Source organism: Urocitellus parryii, unplaced genomic scaffold (assembly GCF_045843805.1).
Source record: "Urocitellus parryii isolate mUroPar1 unplaced genomic scaffold, mUroPar1.hap1 Scaffold_79, whole genome shotgun sequence".
Taxonomy (NCBI): domain Eukaryota; kingdom Metazoa; phylum Chordata; class Mammalia; order Rodentia; family Sciuridae; genus Urocitellus; species Urocitellus parryii.
In genome coordinates this window covers 936644-958343 of record NW_027554171.1, presented here as the reverse complement: position 1 = coordinate 958343, position 21700 = coordinate 936644, and the positions used below count along the sequence as shown (strand labels likewise).

The window sequence follows — 21700 nt, the reverse complement described above, 5'->3', positions numbered from 1 at the left end:
CCCACCTTCTAGATTACATTTTGTGGACTTCGAGGCTCTTAGCTCAAGTTGTGAAAGTTTTAGATCCTCTTCAACTACTGATATTGTAGTTTGTGTCTAAAAATTGCAGAAAAGAGAGGTATTCTTAAAAGTGAGGCACAGGAAGAATTCACAGGCACTATGGGACTCTTACAAAGAACTATACCCGAGAGACATCCATCATCTGCTTAATTTGATCTTTGATCTTCTCGTTCCGATCACCTAAAAAACAAAAGACTTTAGCTTTTTCTTTCCTTACTTTTAACTCTATATTCTCCTAACTTCCCCAAACTAAAGAATGATCGTGTTCAAACACCGGAAGAAAAAAAAATCAATTAAATAATTAAACTGATTAGACTAATGACTTTTAAGAGAATTGCAAGCTTAGATTTAAAAAAAGAGAGAGAGAGGTGAATTTCAGGTTGGGGTTGTGGCTCAGTGGTAGAGTGCTCACCTAGCATGTGTGAGGCACTGAGTTTGATCTTCAGCATAAAAATAAATAGAAGTAGAAACCAAAAAAAGGTGAATTTCTAGTTTGCACAACTAAAATGTTATCTCTGCTATTCTTGTAAGATAAAAGCTTTTCTTCTCTCTCAGATCTATCTTCACCTGGGCAAGTAAGTGTCTTATTTAGAAAGATTCAATCCTATATTTTCTCCCTGAATCTACTACCAGGTGTGGTTTGAAATACTTGCTATGTAAGCAATATCCAACTTGGGAGAAAACATCTGGAAATATTTTCCTCATCAGTAAACACTGTTACACTCCCTCTCTAGCTTTCTGATAGTCTCTAGCCTCTGTTCTCACAGCCTTAGTTTATGGTTCCAACTGCCTCTGGACTCTTAAGACTGACTGTGGACCTTAAAACCACAGAGCCATAGAGATGATGAGTATCAAAATCAAGTATCATCTGCATAAGTTAAGAAATAAATTTCTCTTACTGTACAATGTTCAATACTTAGAGGTATAGGATGTGACTATTGTAGCTGCAGTGTACTTACTAGTTTTCAATGGGATAGAAAAAGTCAGTGTTCTTCACATGCCTATTGCTACATTATACCGCAGCAACCCACCTCTGCCAATGCAACAGACATATCTATAGATCCAGTGATATGTGTCTACAACCCTGAAGCTTAAGAAGAAATTCATCCAGCTGAAAAGTGGCATCTGTATACTTAAAGACAGGAAAGCAAAAAAGGATTCAACCTCCCTGAGACTGATCTTACCTGCTCTCTCTCCATTGGTTAATTCATCTGACTCATCTTCTCTATTTTGATCCTCAGATTTAGATTCACATTGTAACCGATTCAACAGTGTGATATAATTAGTCAAAGCCTAGAAAAGAAGCAAAAGGTTGGAAGACTTTCGATTTTAATTCAGAAGATTTCAGGAGAATTCATGAGATGAAACATGTATTTGGAGTATAAACTTACTTTATTAGTATTATCTTCGTAACTAAGAGCTACTTGTAAATCTTTCTGGGACTTCTCAAATGATTTGATTTGTTCACTGAGCTCAGCATGTGATGTACTCCAGTCTTTGACTTCCTGCTGCAACTGAAAAGTCAAAACACATGAATTCCTATGGGTTAGGTAGGGGTTTCTGCACTGGATACATTAGGACTACAAGACTTAGACAAAGAAATAGAGAGCCATACTCCTCGGTGGCCTGCCTCAAACGAGGGGGTTGAGACCTTGGTTAAGGAAGAGGGCAGAGTGGCCCCAACTCTCACAGCTGCAGTAAGAACATCAGAGCTATCAGGAAGTTGACCCTGTTTTATTGCATTCCCCAGAAAATTGCTGTCAATTCAAATAATTTACCTCCAGCAGGAATGGCTGGGCACATATGACTGTCTCCTAAATTTAGATTCCTTATCATGTAATCTTCCCTTGGCCGGTGAATCAGTAACTACTCAAAACAGGATCATAAAATACTTAATTTTCTGTTTTAAAAAGTTTCTTTGAGGCTATGCAAGTTAATAACTGATTGATATTTGATAAGAAAAGCAATAATCCAAAAATCCAAAACAGATGGAGAACATATATATGCACTCAATTTGGGGAGCATTGTTTAAACTTTGCATATCTAGAAAAGGTCCTACATGAATATTCCTTACCTCAGAAACAGATCCAAGAAAGATTCACTTCTCTAGTTTACATTATGTATGACATCAAATTTTCTTTACCTGCTCTTTCTCCTTCTTAAGCATGGTATTTTCTTTCTGAAGCTGACAGCATTCCAACTTCACCTTCTCTTCACGAAGCTTAGTTTCATTGAGGATAATTTGAAGCTAATGCAAAACACTACAGTTAGTGAATTAGTTCCAAAGAAAAAACAAAGTTATACTTTCCCAAACCAGACATCATATAGTTCTTATTTTTTGCACATTTTAGCACACCTCAAATTTTTGGTTCGCAACAAAACTAAGATGTAGTATTAATATCCGTTAGCAAGAGTTGGCAGCTTTACCTCTGAAAGCTCAGAAGTATTCACTGAAATGACATCTTTAAGCTTCTCTATAGATTTCTTATTTTCCATTATCTGCCAGGTAAAAACAGAACACAAAATATGCATTAGGATTTCAGTAGAAATACTGATACATATGTGTGTGTGTGTGTGTGTGTGTGTGTGTGTGTACACACACACATATATATATATATATACTAAAAAAGATAAACACAACAAAATATTTGTCAAGCCATCCCATTAAATTTCAGGTAAATGCAGGGGATCCAGCTTGGACTAAGCAAAAAATCAAGAAATGAAAGAGATGAGGGAAAATGAAGTCATAAATATTTCATGGCATCCACAACATTACTGTTTATGAGATAACCAGAAAAAAAGGACAAAGTATAGAAAACCATAATGCAATAAGTAAATAAAATGTTTTAAAGCATAGAAAATTAACTAATTAATTACTGTTTCAAATAAACCAGTTCAAATTAGTAATTTTTTTCGAGTGATAGAGAAAAAAATTTCCCAAGATCATTTTTAAAATTTTCTTATCTGAAGTAAAAAATGATAAAATTTAAGGAAGAATAGACTAATCTCACATACAGAAGAATTCCAAAAAAATTATAAAGATACTCGCTCCTTAAGGAAGTGGACATAACTCTGCAATCTTTGTTTGCAATGCCTGGGATTGAATCCTGGGCCTCATGCATGCTAGGCAAGTGCTCTACCATGAGCTGCATCCTGAGCTTGTAACTCTTCATACTTTAACTGTGGGCTGTGCATGGTAACTTCCAAAGAATGCAATATGACAAGGATTGGAAAGAATTTTTACAGTGGAGAAATCTGATAAATACTACCTCAGCTAGGTGATCAAGCTTACTTGGGGGTAGGATATTTCAGAACACACTCTACTATCTTTTGCAACTTTTATGTAATTACAGAAACTTATAGAAATTGAAAATGAAATATGTAAGTAAAATTTTTTTAAGTGCAGAAAATTCATTAATTCATTACACTTTCAAGTAAAAAGTAAACAAATACTATTCAACTGGACAATAGTTTTTTAGTTGTTCTGCATGTTTCCAAGGGCAGAGCAAAACAATATGAAAATTATCCAAGGTTGAGAATAAAAATATTTCCTAGGCCCATAAAAATAATTTGTTGTATCAGTACTTAAAAGTTCCACAAAATGGGCAGAAGTGTGTTCAACTTCCTTGACTCCTAATCTTACTTTAGTTAACAGCTGGACTAAGTTCAACTTAACCAATTTTACAAAATATTTCAAAAGCCAAATTGCAGTAACACTTAGCAGCAAAACTCATACCAAGTCCTGATTCTTAGCATTCTGTTCTCTCTCAGATTCTAACATAACAAGAAGACTTTTAGCTCTCTCATCCAGAAGTTCATTAGCTTTTTCAAGAAGCTTCATTTCATCCTGGAAAAAAAAGGTGTCAAGATCACTCACTCATTACATTTACTTTTGAGTTTAGAATGTAATTCCCCCCAAAGAAGGGATTTTTACCTTATATTTAGTAACTTCATCAGAAAGAATCATATTTTGTTTCATGGTCTCTTGGACCTGCTGTTTCTTTGATTCCTTCATCTATGTAAATAAAGCATTCAGAATTAAGATACACAAATTATAGTGCTACTATACAAGTTACTTCCAGACAAGTGACCCTTTCCAGAAGAAAGCAGTACTTAATACATATGACTGCTTAGAATTTGGATGATTTGTAGGAAATAATGAAACAAAAATTTTAAAATACGATTTTAAATTAAAACAGGTAGAAATGATTCAAGCTAGAACCAAGGGAGAAAGAAAAAGAATAATTATACCTTCTGTTCATAATTTGACAATTTCTGCATTAGTTCCTCATTTTCTTTCATGAAATTGTTCACCTTTTTGGAAATTTGCTGTTCATTGACTAAAAGGGGGAAATACACAAGATTATTACAATCACTAAATGAAATTCAATTACTCAATCTACTAAAAGCAAAGACATGTTATATGGTACTATGAGGAAATACTTCTTAGCATAACTATTATGCTTTTAAAAAGCAATCTATGCTTATTAGCAATAAGAGTATAAAAATTATTAAAATTTAAGAAAAATATAAGAACAATGATATTTTGCTGGGTGCAGTGGTGCACACCTGTAATCCCAGTGGCTCAGGAGGCTGAGCTAGAAGGATCCCAAGTTCAAAGCCAGCCTCAGCAAGAGCGAGACACTAAGCAACTAAGTGAGACTTGGTCTCTAAATATAGGGGGTTGGGGATGTGGCTCAGTAGAGTGCCCCAGAGTTCAATCACAGGTACCCCTCCCATCCAAAATGATATTTCAATTTAAGCTTATTTCACAGATGGGAAATACAGTAAAGTGTTGTAGCTTGATATTCCTCCCTTCTCAAAACACTTTCTTTTCAGAAAATGGAATCATTTCATTCTTTGCAAAGAAAAACAGAAATGAAAACATACTGATTCACATTACCATTCTTTAAATTATCTACTCAATTACTTAATGCATGATTAAATAATTAGCATAGAAATACTCTTCAAATGTAATACATCTGCATTACATCAATATTCAAAGTTAATCTGCCCCAAATTAAAACTTATCATCATCTCCCTATCCACAATTTGTTCCTCCTCTTTATCTCCTATCTCAGAGTTGGAACCATCATCATCTACTCTATTATCCATGCTAGCAACCTAGGAATAGTAAAATTTTCAGGAGGTAAAAAAGATAATAGACATTAAAAGTCACTGTATCTATTTCTAACATACATAAAACACACATCAAACACCAATACAAAGGGTTATTACAAGTTTAAGAAACCTAAAAATTTACCTTGATATACTCTATCTTTTACCTAGGAGAGAGAAAAAAGATTAAATTTGATGTCAAACATATGCTCAATAGAAACAGTAAAACAACAGTCAGAATCATAACCAAGTGAGAATTTAATAACATTCTGGTTCAGGATAATAATTTATAGGATTAAAAATAAGTAAAGGTTAACAAGCCTTTTAAATTTAATTGGTAGTGAGATTTCATAAATAGCCTCTGACATAAAAACACTAAGATATGTACCTTATTTCACAGTAAAGATGTGTGTGTGTGTATATGTGTGTGTGTGTGTGTGTGTGTGTGTGTCTTCAAAATCATTTACTTGACAATTCTAAATAACCAGGATAAAGTCTAGAAACAATGACTATTCAAAAGGAATCTGAGGAAACAATATTAAAGGCATAATCTTTGTACTAAGATATGCCACTTTCACTCACCAGAAAACATCTTAGAACTCCAATTTAAATTTGGCTATTGGCTGAATTTAGAAACTAAGAGGCTACATCATCTTATTTCTGCAAACCACTAAATATATAGCAAGAAATCTGAAAGGGAAGACTGCTAGAAGAAAATGCACAAGCAACAAGAGAAATGACAATTAACATATTCTGGAAAGGACAAAAACAATCATTTCCAAAAGACAGCAATAAACTGCCTGATAATAAAACCTAAGCAGAATTTTTTTTAAAACATCACTAAATTTCTTTGTAACTTAGCATATTACTTGTCCTTTCAAACTTATGTTATTAATGGTGATGGGATACTCAGATGTGTCCATGGATCATCCATGGGATCTTCGTAATAGGAAATTGCATTCAGAAAACTCCAACACAGAAATAAATGAACATTTCTTTAATGTCATAGCCTTGCTAACCTTTTACTCAAAATGGCAACAGAGGAAAATGGGAAGTAGCATAAAAGCAGTCATCTAAGGTAGGGACTAAAGTTCCAAAGTCAAATGCTGAAACTGAGGAGCAACAAGTTAGGAACCAGATCCCACATAACCTAGTGAAAAGAGAAACAGGTACCGCAGTTCTTGAAATGAAAGAAACAAGAGGGAGAAATATAAAATGGTTTCATGTTTTTCCCTTCTCTTTATCCTTCTATTTCCTTTTTCCTTTTAGCTGAGACAAAGTTCAATGAGATTAGAAAATTCCTCACAGGAATCCAGGCAAACGATTCTTCTATTTAAGAAGGGAATACTTTTTAAGAGATTTTACTCTCAATTGTACAAGGAGAGGAAACTTATCTTAACAATGATATGTCTGAAATAATTAAGAAATCAGAAAAAGAACACTCAGATTTGAAAAGATTTGTATCCAATGCTTTTGGCCTCTTTAAATGTTAGGATTTTCATATGCAAAGTCCATTTACCTAAAATAATTTTCTTCCAATTATGTTAAATAACTATGAAACAGAATAACCTACAGTACAAACATAAGTATGTATAAGCCTACACACACACACACACACACACACACACACTTATACATATATGTACACACATACACAGACATAGACTAATTCTGCTCAGGAAAAAAAAAAACTTAATGAACAAAACATTTAATGGATTTTTGGACAACACATAATCTATACTTCCAAATAAAAAGGTATTTTCTGAACATATGATCAAATCATAAAATCTGGGAAAATTTATATAAAAGACTGGAAAAATTATCTCATCTCCTTTTTCTCATTTTACTGTATTTCTTTGCAGCATTTCCCCCTGTTTATATGTGTTTATATTAACATACAGTTCATCAACATTTAAATCTTAGTTTCTGCTTTTTTCCCCACTTCACATTTAATTGTGAGCATTTTCTGTACCTCAAAGCTTTGAAATAAATAAATCTGCCTACTATTCCATTAATCAAACATACAATAACCCCTAAATAATGTTGTGCTAAGTCTTCAATCTAATACACTGTTCCATTGAAAAACATTACCAAAATCTTCAAAGCATAGTTATTTCTTTAAGATAGACTACTAGACATATATGCTACATAAAAGGATATTTATCTAACCTATCCCATCTTTTATCCCACTTTTAAGACTTCTGATACATATGAAACTACTGGTTAGGATGGCTGTAAGAATTACCAGTTATACCAACTGCACCCACACTAAATTATTTTATAAGGTTAGTTTGACTTAAACCACTAATTTGTGTTTTAGCAACTGAAAAAGAAAAAAAAAGGGGGGGCAGTGACTATATAAAATAATCCTTGTGCTTATGTGCTAAGGTATAAGTAAGTCAATTTACTCACAACAACAACAGTTCTCCAAAAGAAAATGAGAAAGGATACAATCCCAAAGAAAACAGTGAAAACTACAGGCTTCCATGGTAGTCCATAAAAATCAGGCCCAGGTTGAGTATCATCAGGCAATGTAGTAAACAGCTGAAACAGACAAATTAGAAAAAATGGGAAACCTTAAATTTATAACAAAACAGTCACAAAGAATCATGGCAATTCTAAACCAACCTCCTCATCAGAAATCCACCTCCTCAATATTTTCCAATAGCGTCTTCAAGAGAGAGGATACTGGCAGTCTCATATTTTTTGTTCTCTTGCAGTGTTTTCAAGTATAATGAATCTAAATACTTTTTTAAAAATATTTATGTATCTTTAGTTTTAGGGTGGACACATTGTTTTGTTTTTTATATGGTGCTGAGGATTGAACCCAGTGCCTCATGTATGCTAGGCAAGCGCTCTACCACTGAACCACAACCCCAGCCCGAATCTAAATACTTTAAATTGAGCATACATTTCCAGTTTGTAACAGGCCCTATATCATCACATTGTCTAACACCTGGCTAGAATCCCTCTGGATCATTCTTTTCTCTGATAACCTGGTTTTTAGAATTTAAAAAATTCATTTAAGACAAAAACTTAAATATATGAAAGAACTAATTAATTTTATGGCAACAAATAAAAACAATGATGATGTATGTATAAGATTTTATATCTTACTTCCATTCCACTCTTATATAAACAGATAAGTGACATGTAATTTCAGACAACTCTTGAAAACTGGCTTAGATAAACTTCTCTGAATTTAACATCCTTCTATAAAATTCAAAGCCTAATTTTAAATGGTTGCTCAAAGGCAGTGTAGTAAACACCTGCCTACTCTTCCCTGTTTTCACCGCCCTCTACAGGTAATACCAGATAACTGTCATCTGGGCCCAATTCCCCAGCAGTCTCCGTAGGGAAAAGACCTGTAGTAACATTAGCTGTTTGGATTGTTGGCTGCATTTCGGAACATACCATGAGGTTGTCACCTCTATTCCGTCAAAAAAAAAAAAAAAGTGCAAGTGGGGAAAGCTCAAGTCCACTCTCACCGGCCTCGCTTAACAATACAGTCACATCCTGCCTGCCTTGGGCCTGACACACTCCATTTCTCCGTCGCCATGACAGTCAGTGCACCCACTCTGCCAGAACTCAGCCACCCGCCTGCCAGAGCTGGGGTCCCTCCCTGGGAATGGGACCGTCACCTCCAGTAGCTTGGCTATGAGGGCTGCGTAGAGCATGGACAGGGGTCCCAGGAGCTCCGGGTCCCCCGGGGAAGCACAGTGGCAGGTACTGTGAGTCCATGGTGTAGGGACAGGTGAGCAGAAGTGATGCTTCCCTGCAGAACAGCACAGGACCCTGTCTTTCACTGTTTCCTACTTTGGGAGGACCCAGCACAGGGGGCGGGTACTGGGAGTGAACTTTGCCTTCCTCCACAGGCGCTTTTTGCCCAAAGCACGTAAAATGCGTCATCAGAGAAAGCCACTGGGTGGACTGCAGTGAGCAGATGGAGGATGCCGAGGGGCGGGGCTGGGAGCGGAAAGAACCAACTGCAGAGCCCAGCGGGGGACAGCTCAAGGAGAGCCAAGCGGAAGAGTCCAAATGAAAGGACTCCAGAAGGAAAGACACTTACCTGTCCCTGGATTACTGCTGTACATAGGTGTAATCTTAATATAATCTTCTATTTGTTCCTTCTGTTCTTTGTTCTTTTTCTTTTCTTTCTTTCTGTCTTCTTTTGCAGAAATACCACTATCGGTATTTTTAGTGATTCCTCTATTGGCTTATTATTCCTCTATTGGCTATAACTCTGTTTTCTAATCTTAGTGCTTCAGAGTTTAGAATATACATCTTTAATTTGTCACAATCTACCTTCAGATGATACTATATTACTTCACATATTCAATAAGAATGTTACAATAGTTACTACCCTTCTGAGATTTATACTGTTGTCATGTATTTTACTTTACATGTTTTCTAAGTCCCATACTACACTGATATTTGTCTTTAAACAGTCAATGACTTTTTAAAATGTTCAAATAAGAAAAATTATTTTAAACATTTATGCACACAGTAACCATTTTCTTTACTCCTTTATTCCATTATTTCCATCTGCTGTCTTGGTGCAAGTGTAGGGTGAATTCTTTCAGCTTGTATGTAAGTACAAGTCTTCATTTTAGAAAGATATTTCACTGGGCACGATATTATCGGCCAACATTATTGCTCTTCAAATATATTAAAGGTATCACTCCACTATATTCTGTGTTTCATTCGGGGTACTTCTCTTGCTATGTCTTCAAGTTCACTAACAATTTCATTGCAATGCTTATTCTGGCATTAATCCCATCCACTGTATTTATCATATATTTTCAACTCTAGAAGTCTGATTTTCTTAAAATATATCTTCTATATCTCTTTTTACCTTTTTAACACACGAAATATAATAGTGATAACTTTAAAAAAAATGCCATTACCTCATTCTAACATCTCCGCCAGTTCTCAGTTGGCTTTGATTGGATGATTCTTCTCCTCATCATTGTGGATTGTATTTTTCTTGCTTCTTTGCATGCCTGGTAAGCTTTGATTCGATGCCATACATTATGAATTACTGTTCTTAATATTTTGTATACAGTTAAATTACTGGAAACAATTTGAGTCTCTTGGGTCTGAATATTTGTTAGGTATGACATAAATTGTAATAGTCAGTCCGAGGTAACACCCTTCTGATTATTCTACCCAACTTCCTTAGATAGTTTTTTCCAGGTGCTATTCTGGTCCCTGTGTTAGGACCTATTCCTTCTAATCACTTAAGATTGTTTCTCTGACTTGCTAAGCAGTTTCATCACACTTATGTGCTGATCAATACTCTGCTGAACACTCAGGGAGCCTTTCACAAATTTCCAGAATTGTCTCTCAATGTAGAAACCTTCTTTTGTTACTCCACCCTGTGAATTCTAGTCACTTTGGTTTTCCTGGAATCTCAGCACCATCTCTCAATTCATGGTATCCTCTGGTTCTGCCCGACTTCCCCTTCTTTGTCATGGCTTGGGAATCTCTTAACATAGTAAAAGCTGGGACAACTATAGAGCTCATAGCATTTGTTCCTTATGTTTCCAGAACCATTCTTTGTTGCTTGATCTTCAATGTTGCTTGATCTTCAAATTTTATGTTTGTGGGGTTTTTTCATATTTATTTTAGTTGTTTCAGTTGGGAAGGTGAAGCCAGTACCTATATAAACCTATCATAGCTAGATGTAAAAATCATTTGCTTTTCTTTTTCTTTTTATGGTGCTGGGGATTGAACACATGGCCTCTTATATGGTAGGCAAGTGCTCTACCACTGAGTTACATATCCCTTTTCTCATTTGCTTATTTTTTTAATAGCAGAATACATAATGAAATAAATTTTTAAAGTTAACTATAAAAGAGAGTAACATCAGGATAGACAGAACTGGGACAAAAGCTAGAGTTCTTTCAAAATCAGGCAGGAGAATCACAAGTTCAAAGCTAGCCTCAGCAACTTAGCAAGTCCCTATGCAACTTAGTGAGAACTATCTCTAAATAAATATAAAAAGGCAAGGTATGTGGCTCAGTGGATAGGAGCCCTGGGTTCAATCACCAGTACAAAAAAACAGAAACAACTTATTTTTACAAATTAACTTTGGCTCTTCTAAATATTTAAATAATTGTAAAATAAATTTAAAAATCTTAAAAAGTAATACCTAAATATTGAAAGCAAAAATGAAACAACCTGTGATATCAACTTGGTGACAAACCACAGAAATGAGTTATTTCAAACACACCTTAGTGGGATATAGCTTAAAGACAAGAGAATTTCATTTCATTTCAGGAATACATTTCTGAAAGTATTTTAAATAATATAAATATAGTCGTATGTTGCTTAATGATGGGAATAAATTCTGAAAAACACATCGTAGGCAATTTCAGTGTGCAAACATCATTGAGTATACTTATACAAACCTAGAAAATATAGCCATTTCCACACTTAGGTATTCATATATGGTATATTATTGCTTTGAGGATAAAAACCTATAAGATATTATTATACTGAATACTGTAGACAATTGTAACATTGTAAATGTTTATATATCTAAACATATCAAACACAGAAAAGATATTAAAAATACTAGGTGACAAGAATTTTTTAGCTCCATTATTATGCACTAATGACCAAAATGTCATTAAGTGGCACAATACTGTAAACAATTATATTGATGTCATTGAAAACTGGAACTCCAACATCAGAGAAAGAAAACACAAATCTAAGATAGATGAAGTGAAGTAAAATCTCTAGCATCCTGAATTTTCATGGGAATTATCTAAATGACATGATGAAAAACCCCCACATATTTCTGAGCTTTGTTCACTAAAAAGGCCTACAAATGACAGTCAATTTGAGCAATAAGCAATCCTAGTACTTGGAATGTAGCCTCTAAATATGACTTCTTATTGAAAGGAACCAAAGTTATTTTAGAGAAGTAGTTCCTTCAAGGTCTGGACAGGAAATGTTTAAGATGAACGTGGAACATCTCATACTTCAAAAGCAAGGGAAATAGGTAACAATGACCACTAGGTGGTGGCAAAGGGTCCCAGGAGCCAAGATAAAGAGGCTTCTACAAGGCAAAAGGGGGGGGGGAATGGAGCATCAGGTAAGAACAATTACTATTCCTAATTGGATTAAACACACCAAATATTTTTAAATGCATGATAATCATATTGACAAATAAAAGTTAAAAAGATTTCAAGCCCCTTTGTGTATCATTTGATAATGCTAGAAGAATACCTTACTATTCTGAATTGAACCTAAACCTGACTACCAATTTGCAAGAAATATAAAGCAACAGACAGAGGCTGAGGTTGTTAGCTCAGCACTTGCCTAGAATGCATGGAGCCCGAGGTTCAATCCCCAGCACCACCAAAAAAAAAAAAAAAAGCAATAGAGAAAACAGGTTAAATTGTTGTACCAGGGGATGTCATTTATTCACCAAAACTATAATATATCCTAGAAGTCCCACAAACATATTTTTTCAATTATTGCAAAAAGTTACATATATATATATATTTGGTACCAGGGATTGAACTCAGGAGCACTTGATCACTGAGCCACATCCCTAGTCTCAACCCCATTGTGTATTTTATTTAGAGACAGGGTCTCACTGAGTTACTTAGCACCTCACTTTTGGCTTTGAACTCGTGATCCTCCTGTCTCAGCCTCCCGAGCCGCTAGGATTAAGGCATGTGCCACCATGCCCAGTCAAAATATATTTTTAAAGAGCTATTTTTCAGATAGAAAGCCACAAGGGACATGCAACTGTCACCCCTAAGAGCAGGAGAACAAATAGGTGAGCATTCTACCTGGAGGCACCCTCTAGACCTCAGTTTGGGAAGGAGAACCCAAATGGGGCATAACAGTCTCACTGTGCAGAGAGAGACCAGAGTTCCAGGAGATTAAGCAGCCAAAAATATGTAGAGAAAACTACCAGAAAGATGGGAGCCACAAGAAAAAGAGTTCCAGAAATCTGCATGGAGGTGGTCTTCAGTTTGGGGCTACATTCTAAGCAGTACCTGTGAGGGCCAAGAACAACTATAAGCTAACCAATCCCACAGTTGGCACTGAGCTGAGAGAAGTCTGGATTCCAGCTAGCCAGAGAGAGTTGACATACAAAAACAGTATGGTCAACAAGCTCATGAAGAAGTATTTGATCCAGGCATCATGGCACATGTCTGTAATCCCAGCAACGCAGAAGGTTGAGGCAGGGGCTGGGGATGTGGCTCAAGCGGTAGCGCGCTCGCCTGGCATGCGTGCGGCCCGGGTTCGATCCTCAGCACCACATACCAAAGATGTTGTGTCCGCCGAGAACTAAAAAATAAATATTAAAAATTCTCTCTCTCTCTCTCTCTCCTCTCTCACTCTCTCTTTAAAACAAAAACAAAAAAAAAAAAAGAAGGTTGAGGCAGGAGGATCCCAAGTTTGAGGCTGGCAACTTATCAAGGACCTAAGCAAGTTAGTGAGACCCTATCTCAAAAGAAAAAAAAGTTCACTCAGTATCATTAATTATCAGGAAATAAACTCACAAAGACATACCCACTAGAATGGCCCAAGTGCTAGTGAAGATGAAGTCAAGTGGAAGTCTCCTAAATTGCTGGTGGAAGTATAAAATGATTGTAGTCATTTTTAGCATGGCTTGACAGTATCACACAAGATAAAAACATACATTAAACGTAGGAGGCAATTGCACTCCTAGATATGAGTCCACTTATAGTGGCATATATATAAAATAGTACTGTAGGAAAAATGAATCTATAGTTAAAAAAAAAAACTTATCAGTGGTTGCCTGAAACAGGTGGTGAAGGAACTCACTGGGAAGGATCCCAAGGAAACCCCTTTTCTAGTGAAAAAACTGTTCTATATCTTGATTATGGTAGTTTTTATATGGGTATCTACATTTGTTAAAACTCAGAGTGTGCTTGCTTTGGCAGCACATATTCTAAAATTGGAACAATACAGAAAAAATTAGCATGGTCCCTGAGCAAGGATGACACCCACATTTGTGAAGCATTCCATAGTTTTGTGGAACCAACCCTTCAACAGATGAATGGATAAAGAAACTGTGGTACATATATGAAATGGAATATTACTTATAGCATTAAAAGAGAAAAAATTATGGCATCTGTGGGTGAATGGGAATATCAGGTTAAGGGAAGTAAGCCAATCCCAAAAACCAAAAGCTGTATGTTCTCTCTGAAAGTGGATGCTGACCCATAATGGGGGTGAGGTGTGTGGTAAGGGGCATGGAAAGAATGGAGGAACTTTGACTGGGCAGAGGGGAGGTAGGACAGGTGAGGGGGCATAGGGATAGGAAAGATGGTAGAATGAGATGAACCTGATTACCCGAGGTACATGTAGGACTACACATGTGTTGTGTACAACTAGGAAAAGTTTTGTTCCATTTATATTCAATGAATTGAAATGCATTCTGCTGTCATGTATAACCAATTAGAACAAATTAAAAAAAAACCTCACTGATATTGGCTATCAAGGAATTACTGTTAAGTTGGGTGATGGCCCGTGGGTTCATTATACTATTCTCTATGCTTTTCTTTAAAGCTTTTCTAATTAAATTTATTCTTTAACTAGTACATAGAAACAAACACTACAATTATTGAAGTAGGTAACATGACATTTTGATGCATGTATACACTATGTAACGTTTAAATCAGGTTAAATATATATCTACCTCCTCAAACATCATTTCTCTATGGTAAAACTTTCACAATCTTTTCTTCTAGTATTCTGAAATGGACAGTATGTTATGGTTACCTATAGTCCCCTACTATTCTCTCTGCTCTTATTTGAAAGTTTCCATGATAAAAATACTAAAAATAATTTTTAAATTAAGATATAACTTCAAATATTTAAAGGATTTCTATGTAGAAAAGAATTCAATTTTATAGAGAAAATCATGTGAAGGAAAATTTGGAGTCAATACAAGGATGAACTAGACAACAGAAGAACATATAGCCTTGTAAGAGAGTGACTCATGCTAGGAAATACTGGTGTACAGGCCTCATAACTACTCGTCAGGGCCACAGTAAAGAAAATTACAGCAATGAATGAGAAACTAGACTAGCTGACTTCCAAGGTTTCTTCTAACACTAAGATTCTACTAAGATTCCATTGATCAATGAATCTGATTGGTGCACATCTCCCAAACACATCAGAGCCTATTACTCTCCAGTCCTATCAGATATCATACTACTTGTTTAAGATTTTACATTGACTTGTTCATAATTTTTGCATATATTTGTTAAGTCCTTTTCTTAAGGCTTTCAAAAATCACAATCGTGCCTTATACCTGTTAGACTCTTTTAGTCCTCGCACAATGTCCTGTACATACTGGGCCATCAAAATGCCTTTTTGAAATCTCCTTTCAAATCAGTCTCCTAACATTGTGCCTCTCCTTTACCACTCACATCTATGTCTTACCTATCACCGTACAATCACTGACCATACCTGCACCACATTTGTGTCCCCCGACCTAGAACTAGAGGAGGGCTCTGTGCATACCTAAAAATATGAATAAAGTAATCCTTCCCATATCGTGAGGCTGTTAACTTTCCAAGTGATGCTGATTCATTCTGATAATCAAATTATGACTGTGGAAGACTGCTTTAATCACTGGAAATATCACTATTCTAACTGCCTGGCTTCTATATACCTCTTACTCAGGTGGCTGCCACCATCATGAACAAACATGGAGCCAACTGAAAAATGATTTGTTTCTCCCCACCACATCTTTTCCACCCTGGTGGTCTTTCCTCCCCAGGTATATTCATTGTCTTTATACCACCTTCTGACTGCCTACATGAGAATTAGGGGGTACGTGGGGGTAAAACCCTTCAAAATGCCAGACACCTCACCAGACACTTTACCTTGTCAAATCATTAAATTCTTATGATTGGAGTAAGCATTATCTACATTTTTCAGATGAGGAAAACTTTTTTCAAAAGTTTAGTTATTTGCCCAAACTTCTAAATGATAACCTTGGGATTTGAAACCAGATCTACCTGGCTACAAAATTTATACATTTTACAAGGAAAACAACATCATCATCTTTCTTACTCAAGCCTTGAAATAACACAATCTACAGGAAACAACTTCAGTTTAGGAGGATTACTGTCACAATGGCCCTAGGACCATCTTATCCTCCAACCTCTAAAAGCTTTCTCATTCCTATAATTAAATTCTAAAAGTCCAATATCAACAAATACCAATGGGGGGGAGGTAAGCCCTAAAATGCTTAGATAAGCTTCTAGACAGATTAAATGTCTTGTTTGGATCATGATTTTCTTTAGAAAGATCAGCCTTAAGTGACTCTAAGAAACAGATCTAACCTAATTCCTTTCATTCTTAAAACTTTCTAAGGATCCCCACTATTAATGGTCTAATGCTACTTTGGCTCATGACTTCCTTTAAGATTTGCTGGCCTCTCCAACAGACCATCCCCTTCCAACTTCACACTTTACAACACCAATTATTCACATTCTCCTGCCCTCCCCAAATATCCTTTTCTTGATGTTTCCATTTCTCTGAACACATTTCTTCTGACTACCAGCTTCCCCCTCCGTCTTCCTCCCCAGCCTGTCTAATCAACAACAAACTACATGTCAGACTCCTGTTTGCCCTTTGCCAGTGCTTCAAACACATCTCAACTACTTTATGACCTTATTGATCACCCTTCCAACCATAATAAATGCATTTATGGACAATAATGTTCTACCATCAAATAAATACCTCTCTTTCTGCCATTATCTTACTGTGTTTCAAGTGAATGCTGTTATCTCCCTGCCAGAAAGAAAGGTTCTGAGGGGAAGAACCAAGTTTTTACAGGTATGCAAATGACCAGCCTTGGTAGACAGCAAATCTTCCTCATGTGCTAAACCAAGTAGCCATTTAAGCCACACCCCTATGGCTTTTGTTTCTGGAGCTATCTACTCAAAGGGTCAGGAGTCATTTTCATAAAGACATTTTAAGTTCTTCACTTCATGACCAGAAGCCACTTACAAACTAATAAATAATCAACATTCTAAATGAAGAAACTATGTCAAACTTACCATCTTAGACAAATAAAGCAAGAATGAATGTAACAAGAAAAGTATGCTGTCCAAAAGGGTGGCATCTGCTGGCTCTTCTACCTTTATCGCTAGTTGGTTTTCTGTATCAGCAGCATCAACAGGAGTACCTTCTGTTATAAGTAGCTCTAAAATTGAAAGGGGAAATGGCTATTTTATTTTATGTTATAGAATAAGAATTGTCTCTCTTCAGTTTCAATATTCATCGAGTGTTTCACTAAATATATGAGTCACAGTGCCTGGAATATGTGGCTCTCCTAAAGACAATTAACACAGAGAAGAAAACTTCAAAATCCTAATTAGAGCTGTCAGACCCTTCAATTATAAAATGAACAATCTCAAGTCTACTCTCCACTACTTCCATGGCCATACAACTGCTACCAGAACAATATTAACTCAAGGAAAAATTTTAAAACCAGAGATATGTAGACAGGGTCACATTCAACAAACATGGATTTAGTGCTGGTGAAAGAGAGGGAGTCTTGGTTTGCAGATTTGCAGGTGGAATGAGCCAAGGCTTAACACAGCATCTGGCACCTGGCAGAGATACTCAACAATTATGTATTGAATGGACAGATGACAGCTATTTAAAAAGAACACAGTAATACCAAGAGAGACTAAAGGGAATTGGGTACAGACCTGCATTGAGGCTCTGTGAATGAGCTTGTAGGGGTGGAATTTCAGTATGAGTTACATGAGCCTGGGGTACGTTTGATTAAACAGCAGGAGTCCAACATGCAGTTATTAAGAAGTTGGACCAGTTGCTTCTAAGGTCTTTCTCAACCCTGAGATTCCATTCACTACTATTCTTTTAAGCTTTTGCCTAATTTTTTTTTTAGTTTTTTTTTTTGAGAGAGGAGAGAGGAGAGAGAGAGAGAGAGAGAGAGAGAGAGAGAGAGAGAGAGAGAGAATTTTTTTCATATTTATTTTTTAGTTTTCGGCGGACACAACATCTTTGTTTGTATGTGGTGTTGAGGATCGAACCCGGGCCGCACGCTTGCCAGGCGAGCGCACTACAGCTTTAGCCACATCCCCAGCCATTTTTTTTAGTTTTTGATGGACGTTTATTTTATTTATTTGTATGCAGTGCTGAGAATCAAACCCAGTGCCTCACATGTTAGACAAGTGCTCTACCACTGAGCTATAACCCCAGGCCCTCCATTCACTATTGGTCTATGAATTTGACTGCTGGTGAAGTCTGCCCCATTGCCTCAGCATCTCAGCACCTGAGACACATTAAATGACATTTGGGAAGATTTTACCTATAGAGGTCATTGACATCACTTTGTGGTGGAACCTAAACATCTCCTGAACATCTGTCTCTTTTCCTTTAATATGAAGTTCGATGTCCACTTTTGGCTCTTCATCATTATCTGTCTTAGAGGTTTCCACAAAAAGACCATATTCTGCACTTTCAGGATAAATATAATCTGTTGCTGCTTGTGGTTTCTTCTTTTTTCTATCTGGGACTAAATCTTCCTCATCTTCTTCTTCTTCTTCTGAATAAGAATTCTCCAAATCCATCATATCTGTTTTCTCATCACCACCTGTGCCAATAAATAAAGTATCCTCCAAGGTTGTCAGTATATTTTTATCATCATCCTTGATGCCCGGGGGCAGAGTTACCTCAGCCTTATCTTCTCCATTTGAATTCTGCTCTTCACCTATTGAATATTTCTCCACTCCAAACTCCACTGTGAATTTCATGTCTTCTTCATTTATAAAGGTTAGTAACGGGGGCTCCCCAAAGCTTTCCTCATTCTCCTCTTCTTCCTTATCAAATGCATAATAATCAGCATTCAATTCCTCATCATCAAAATCATCTTCTAATGAAGTCACCAGTCTGGTCGTCTCACCATCAGACACAAGTGCATCAGCAGTAGAGCCAAATTTGGTTTTCAAGTCGAATGTCATTTCTTTTTTCAAAAGTTTATAAGCATCAGTCTTCTCCTGTTCGTTTGAGACCTGAGAAATGTTGCTGGTTTTGTTGCTTTCACTTTCTGGCACTTTCAATTTATCTGGTAGTATTTCTTCAAAAAGTTCAAATGAAGTTTGTTCACCCTGAGCATTATCTGTTTGACTATCTGCATGAGGATGGTTCTTCTGAGCCAAAAATTGTTCCTACCATCCATAGTGTTTTCTGAGAATGCACTTTCAATGCGCTCTGAGTTTTTCCCAACCCCCGCCTCAGTCAGTAGAGAAAAATAAAACGCTGGCAACAAGTAGGAGGGCGCCGGCAGAGACGGAGGGGACACACACAGGGTCCCGAGGCTCTGTCACTCCTGCACCCCACCCGTTGTCCTTCGAACCCCTAGCCCAGACCACAGGGCTGGGGACCAGGGGATCGGAGCCCCATGCAGCCCCAAAGAGCCACCGCAGAGACCCCGGGCCGCCCACCCGCCTGCTCACTCACTGGTGCATTCGTAGTCTGCACAGAGTTTGTGCTTCGAGCAGCGCCTGCCGGTGCTTGGGTCCGGGTGGCCCGGCACTCGCCAGGTGGGACAGAGCACGAACAGCCAGAAGAGCAGCCCAGGCACCGCAGCCATGTTGTGGTCACCTCAGTGAGCCCGTGATGCGGTGGAGTAGGCTGAGGCAGGCAGTGGCAGGCGGCGCTGGAGGGGGCTCAGGGGGCGGGTGGGTAGCGAGGCAGGGAGGGGTGGTGGGTAGCAAGGCGGGGAGGGGTGGCGCCCAGGAAGGCTTAAGCCTTTCCCGGGTGACACGTCAGCAGGGATATCTGGGGGTAGATGCACAGACTCTACTGGAGAACTCACAGAGCCAGAGCTCTGTCCTTCTCTAGTCAAGACCTTCTCCTCAACTGAAGACCTTCTCCTCTAGTCGCTGCCTTGGCAACTAGAACTCTCCTTCTCGTCCAATCACCTGCCTTTGCTTCTATGCCCTCACAAGTCATCACCCACCCATCCCCCCCCCACTCCGCCAACCGGTCCTTTCTGGCTTTCCTCAATGTCTCCTTTCTGGTCCATCCTGAACTAGCCCACTCCACTCCACCATGACTCCCATCCCCCATTCCTGGTCTGGTACCTCCTTTTCTGAACTACCAAATCCCACCCATGACTTGTCACAGCTAGTCTAGGGTTCCAGGCTCCCTCCCCTTCAAACTCCTTGAGGATCCTTGAAGCCCCACCCCAAGATCCCTCTGATTAGGAAAGGGGAAGGTGAATGGAACTGTGAGTGAGGGTGTAAACTGGAGACAGTGGCCTGCTTTTTTTTAAGGCGGGGACAGGTGGGGGCAGAGAGATGGACATTAGTCTTCCAGCTAAGATCTTGAGATTCTTATCTTTATCCATAAGGGAAGAAATTATTTAATTCAAAAGCATATTTTTAACTCTCATTTTGTGCTACCATTCATGCCAGACGCTGGACAAGGCCCTAGAATGGTGTTGGAGTGGATGAAAATCAAAAGACAAGATATCTGGTCCTGGTCGGAAAAAGTCCACAACTTAGTGGGAACCAACTGACAAAACCGATTGTCAGAGAAGAAAGCTACTAGCTAACGTTTCTTGAACGCTTTATGTCCAGTTGTTATTCTGAAGGTTTTATATATATCAATTCATTTAATCTTCATAACAATAGTACCTTACAGTAGTAGTAGGTCCTATTCAAATCCTTATTTTAGAGTAAATTGAGGCAGTCACACATCCAGTGAGTAATGAAGCTAAGTTTCAAGCCAAAGGAGTAGACTCCTTTTCATCACAACCTATCAACTAACAAGCAATTGTTGTACTTTCTGACAAGAGGAGCAAAATCTGATTTAAATCATAATATAGCTGAATTATTGATATGTACAGTTAACAGGGGGAAGGCACAAGCTAGCCAGCCCAAGGAAGAGTGTCTGCAATGCTCCCGTCCTGGGTGGAGCCATTCTCGTTTGTCTGTGACCAAGGGCTTGTCACTATAGTCTCTGCTAAGGTTATTCATCAACCTCCAACAATGAACCCATCAGTTGTTTCCCCAAATTAACTGAATCTTTAAAACTTAGAGAAAAGAATGTAGTCCACCATGCTCATAATGTTAAATAAAGAAAACGATGGAAAAAAGGTGTGCACAAACATTTGTCTACAGGGGCCATGAGAGGTCCCGGTTGGTCCAGTGTACTTCTGCGCTTTCTGGAGAACCAGTGGATCATAGAGAGAAACTGTCTGAGTCATTCTTCATTTCTTTTCTACCATGTATTTATTATAAAATGTATCTAGTAGGCATCTCTAACAACATGTTGAAAAAACTGAACTCATTTTTCTCTCAAAATCTGCTCCTTTCAGTCTTCCCTATCTCAGAAATAAGAATGACAATTTAATTCCCATTTTCCAGGTGCTCAAAGCCCAAAACTTACAAACCATCTTTGATCTCTTTTCTCTCACATTCCAACTCCAGTCCATTAGACAATATTATGTCTTTATTTTTATAATTTTATTGAGATA

At 37.5% G+C, this 21700-nt stretch overlaps 1 non-coding gene and 1 pseudogene across 1 annotated transcript; one reads left to right on the top strand and one right to left on the bottom strand.

Moving 5' to 3' along the window:
* LOC144252976 (transport and Golgi organization protein 1 homolog) overlaps nt 1–19810 on the bottom strand; it is a 32865-nt pseudogene extending 13055 nt beyond the window's left edge.
* Nucleotides 14096–14202, top strand: LOC144252991 (U6 spliceosomal RNA). The gene has a single exon (XR_013343093.1). It is a non-coding gene; the product is annotated as a U6 spliceosomal RNA (small nuclear RNA).
* Nucleotides 19811–21700: the final 1890 nt, after the last annotated feature.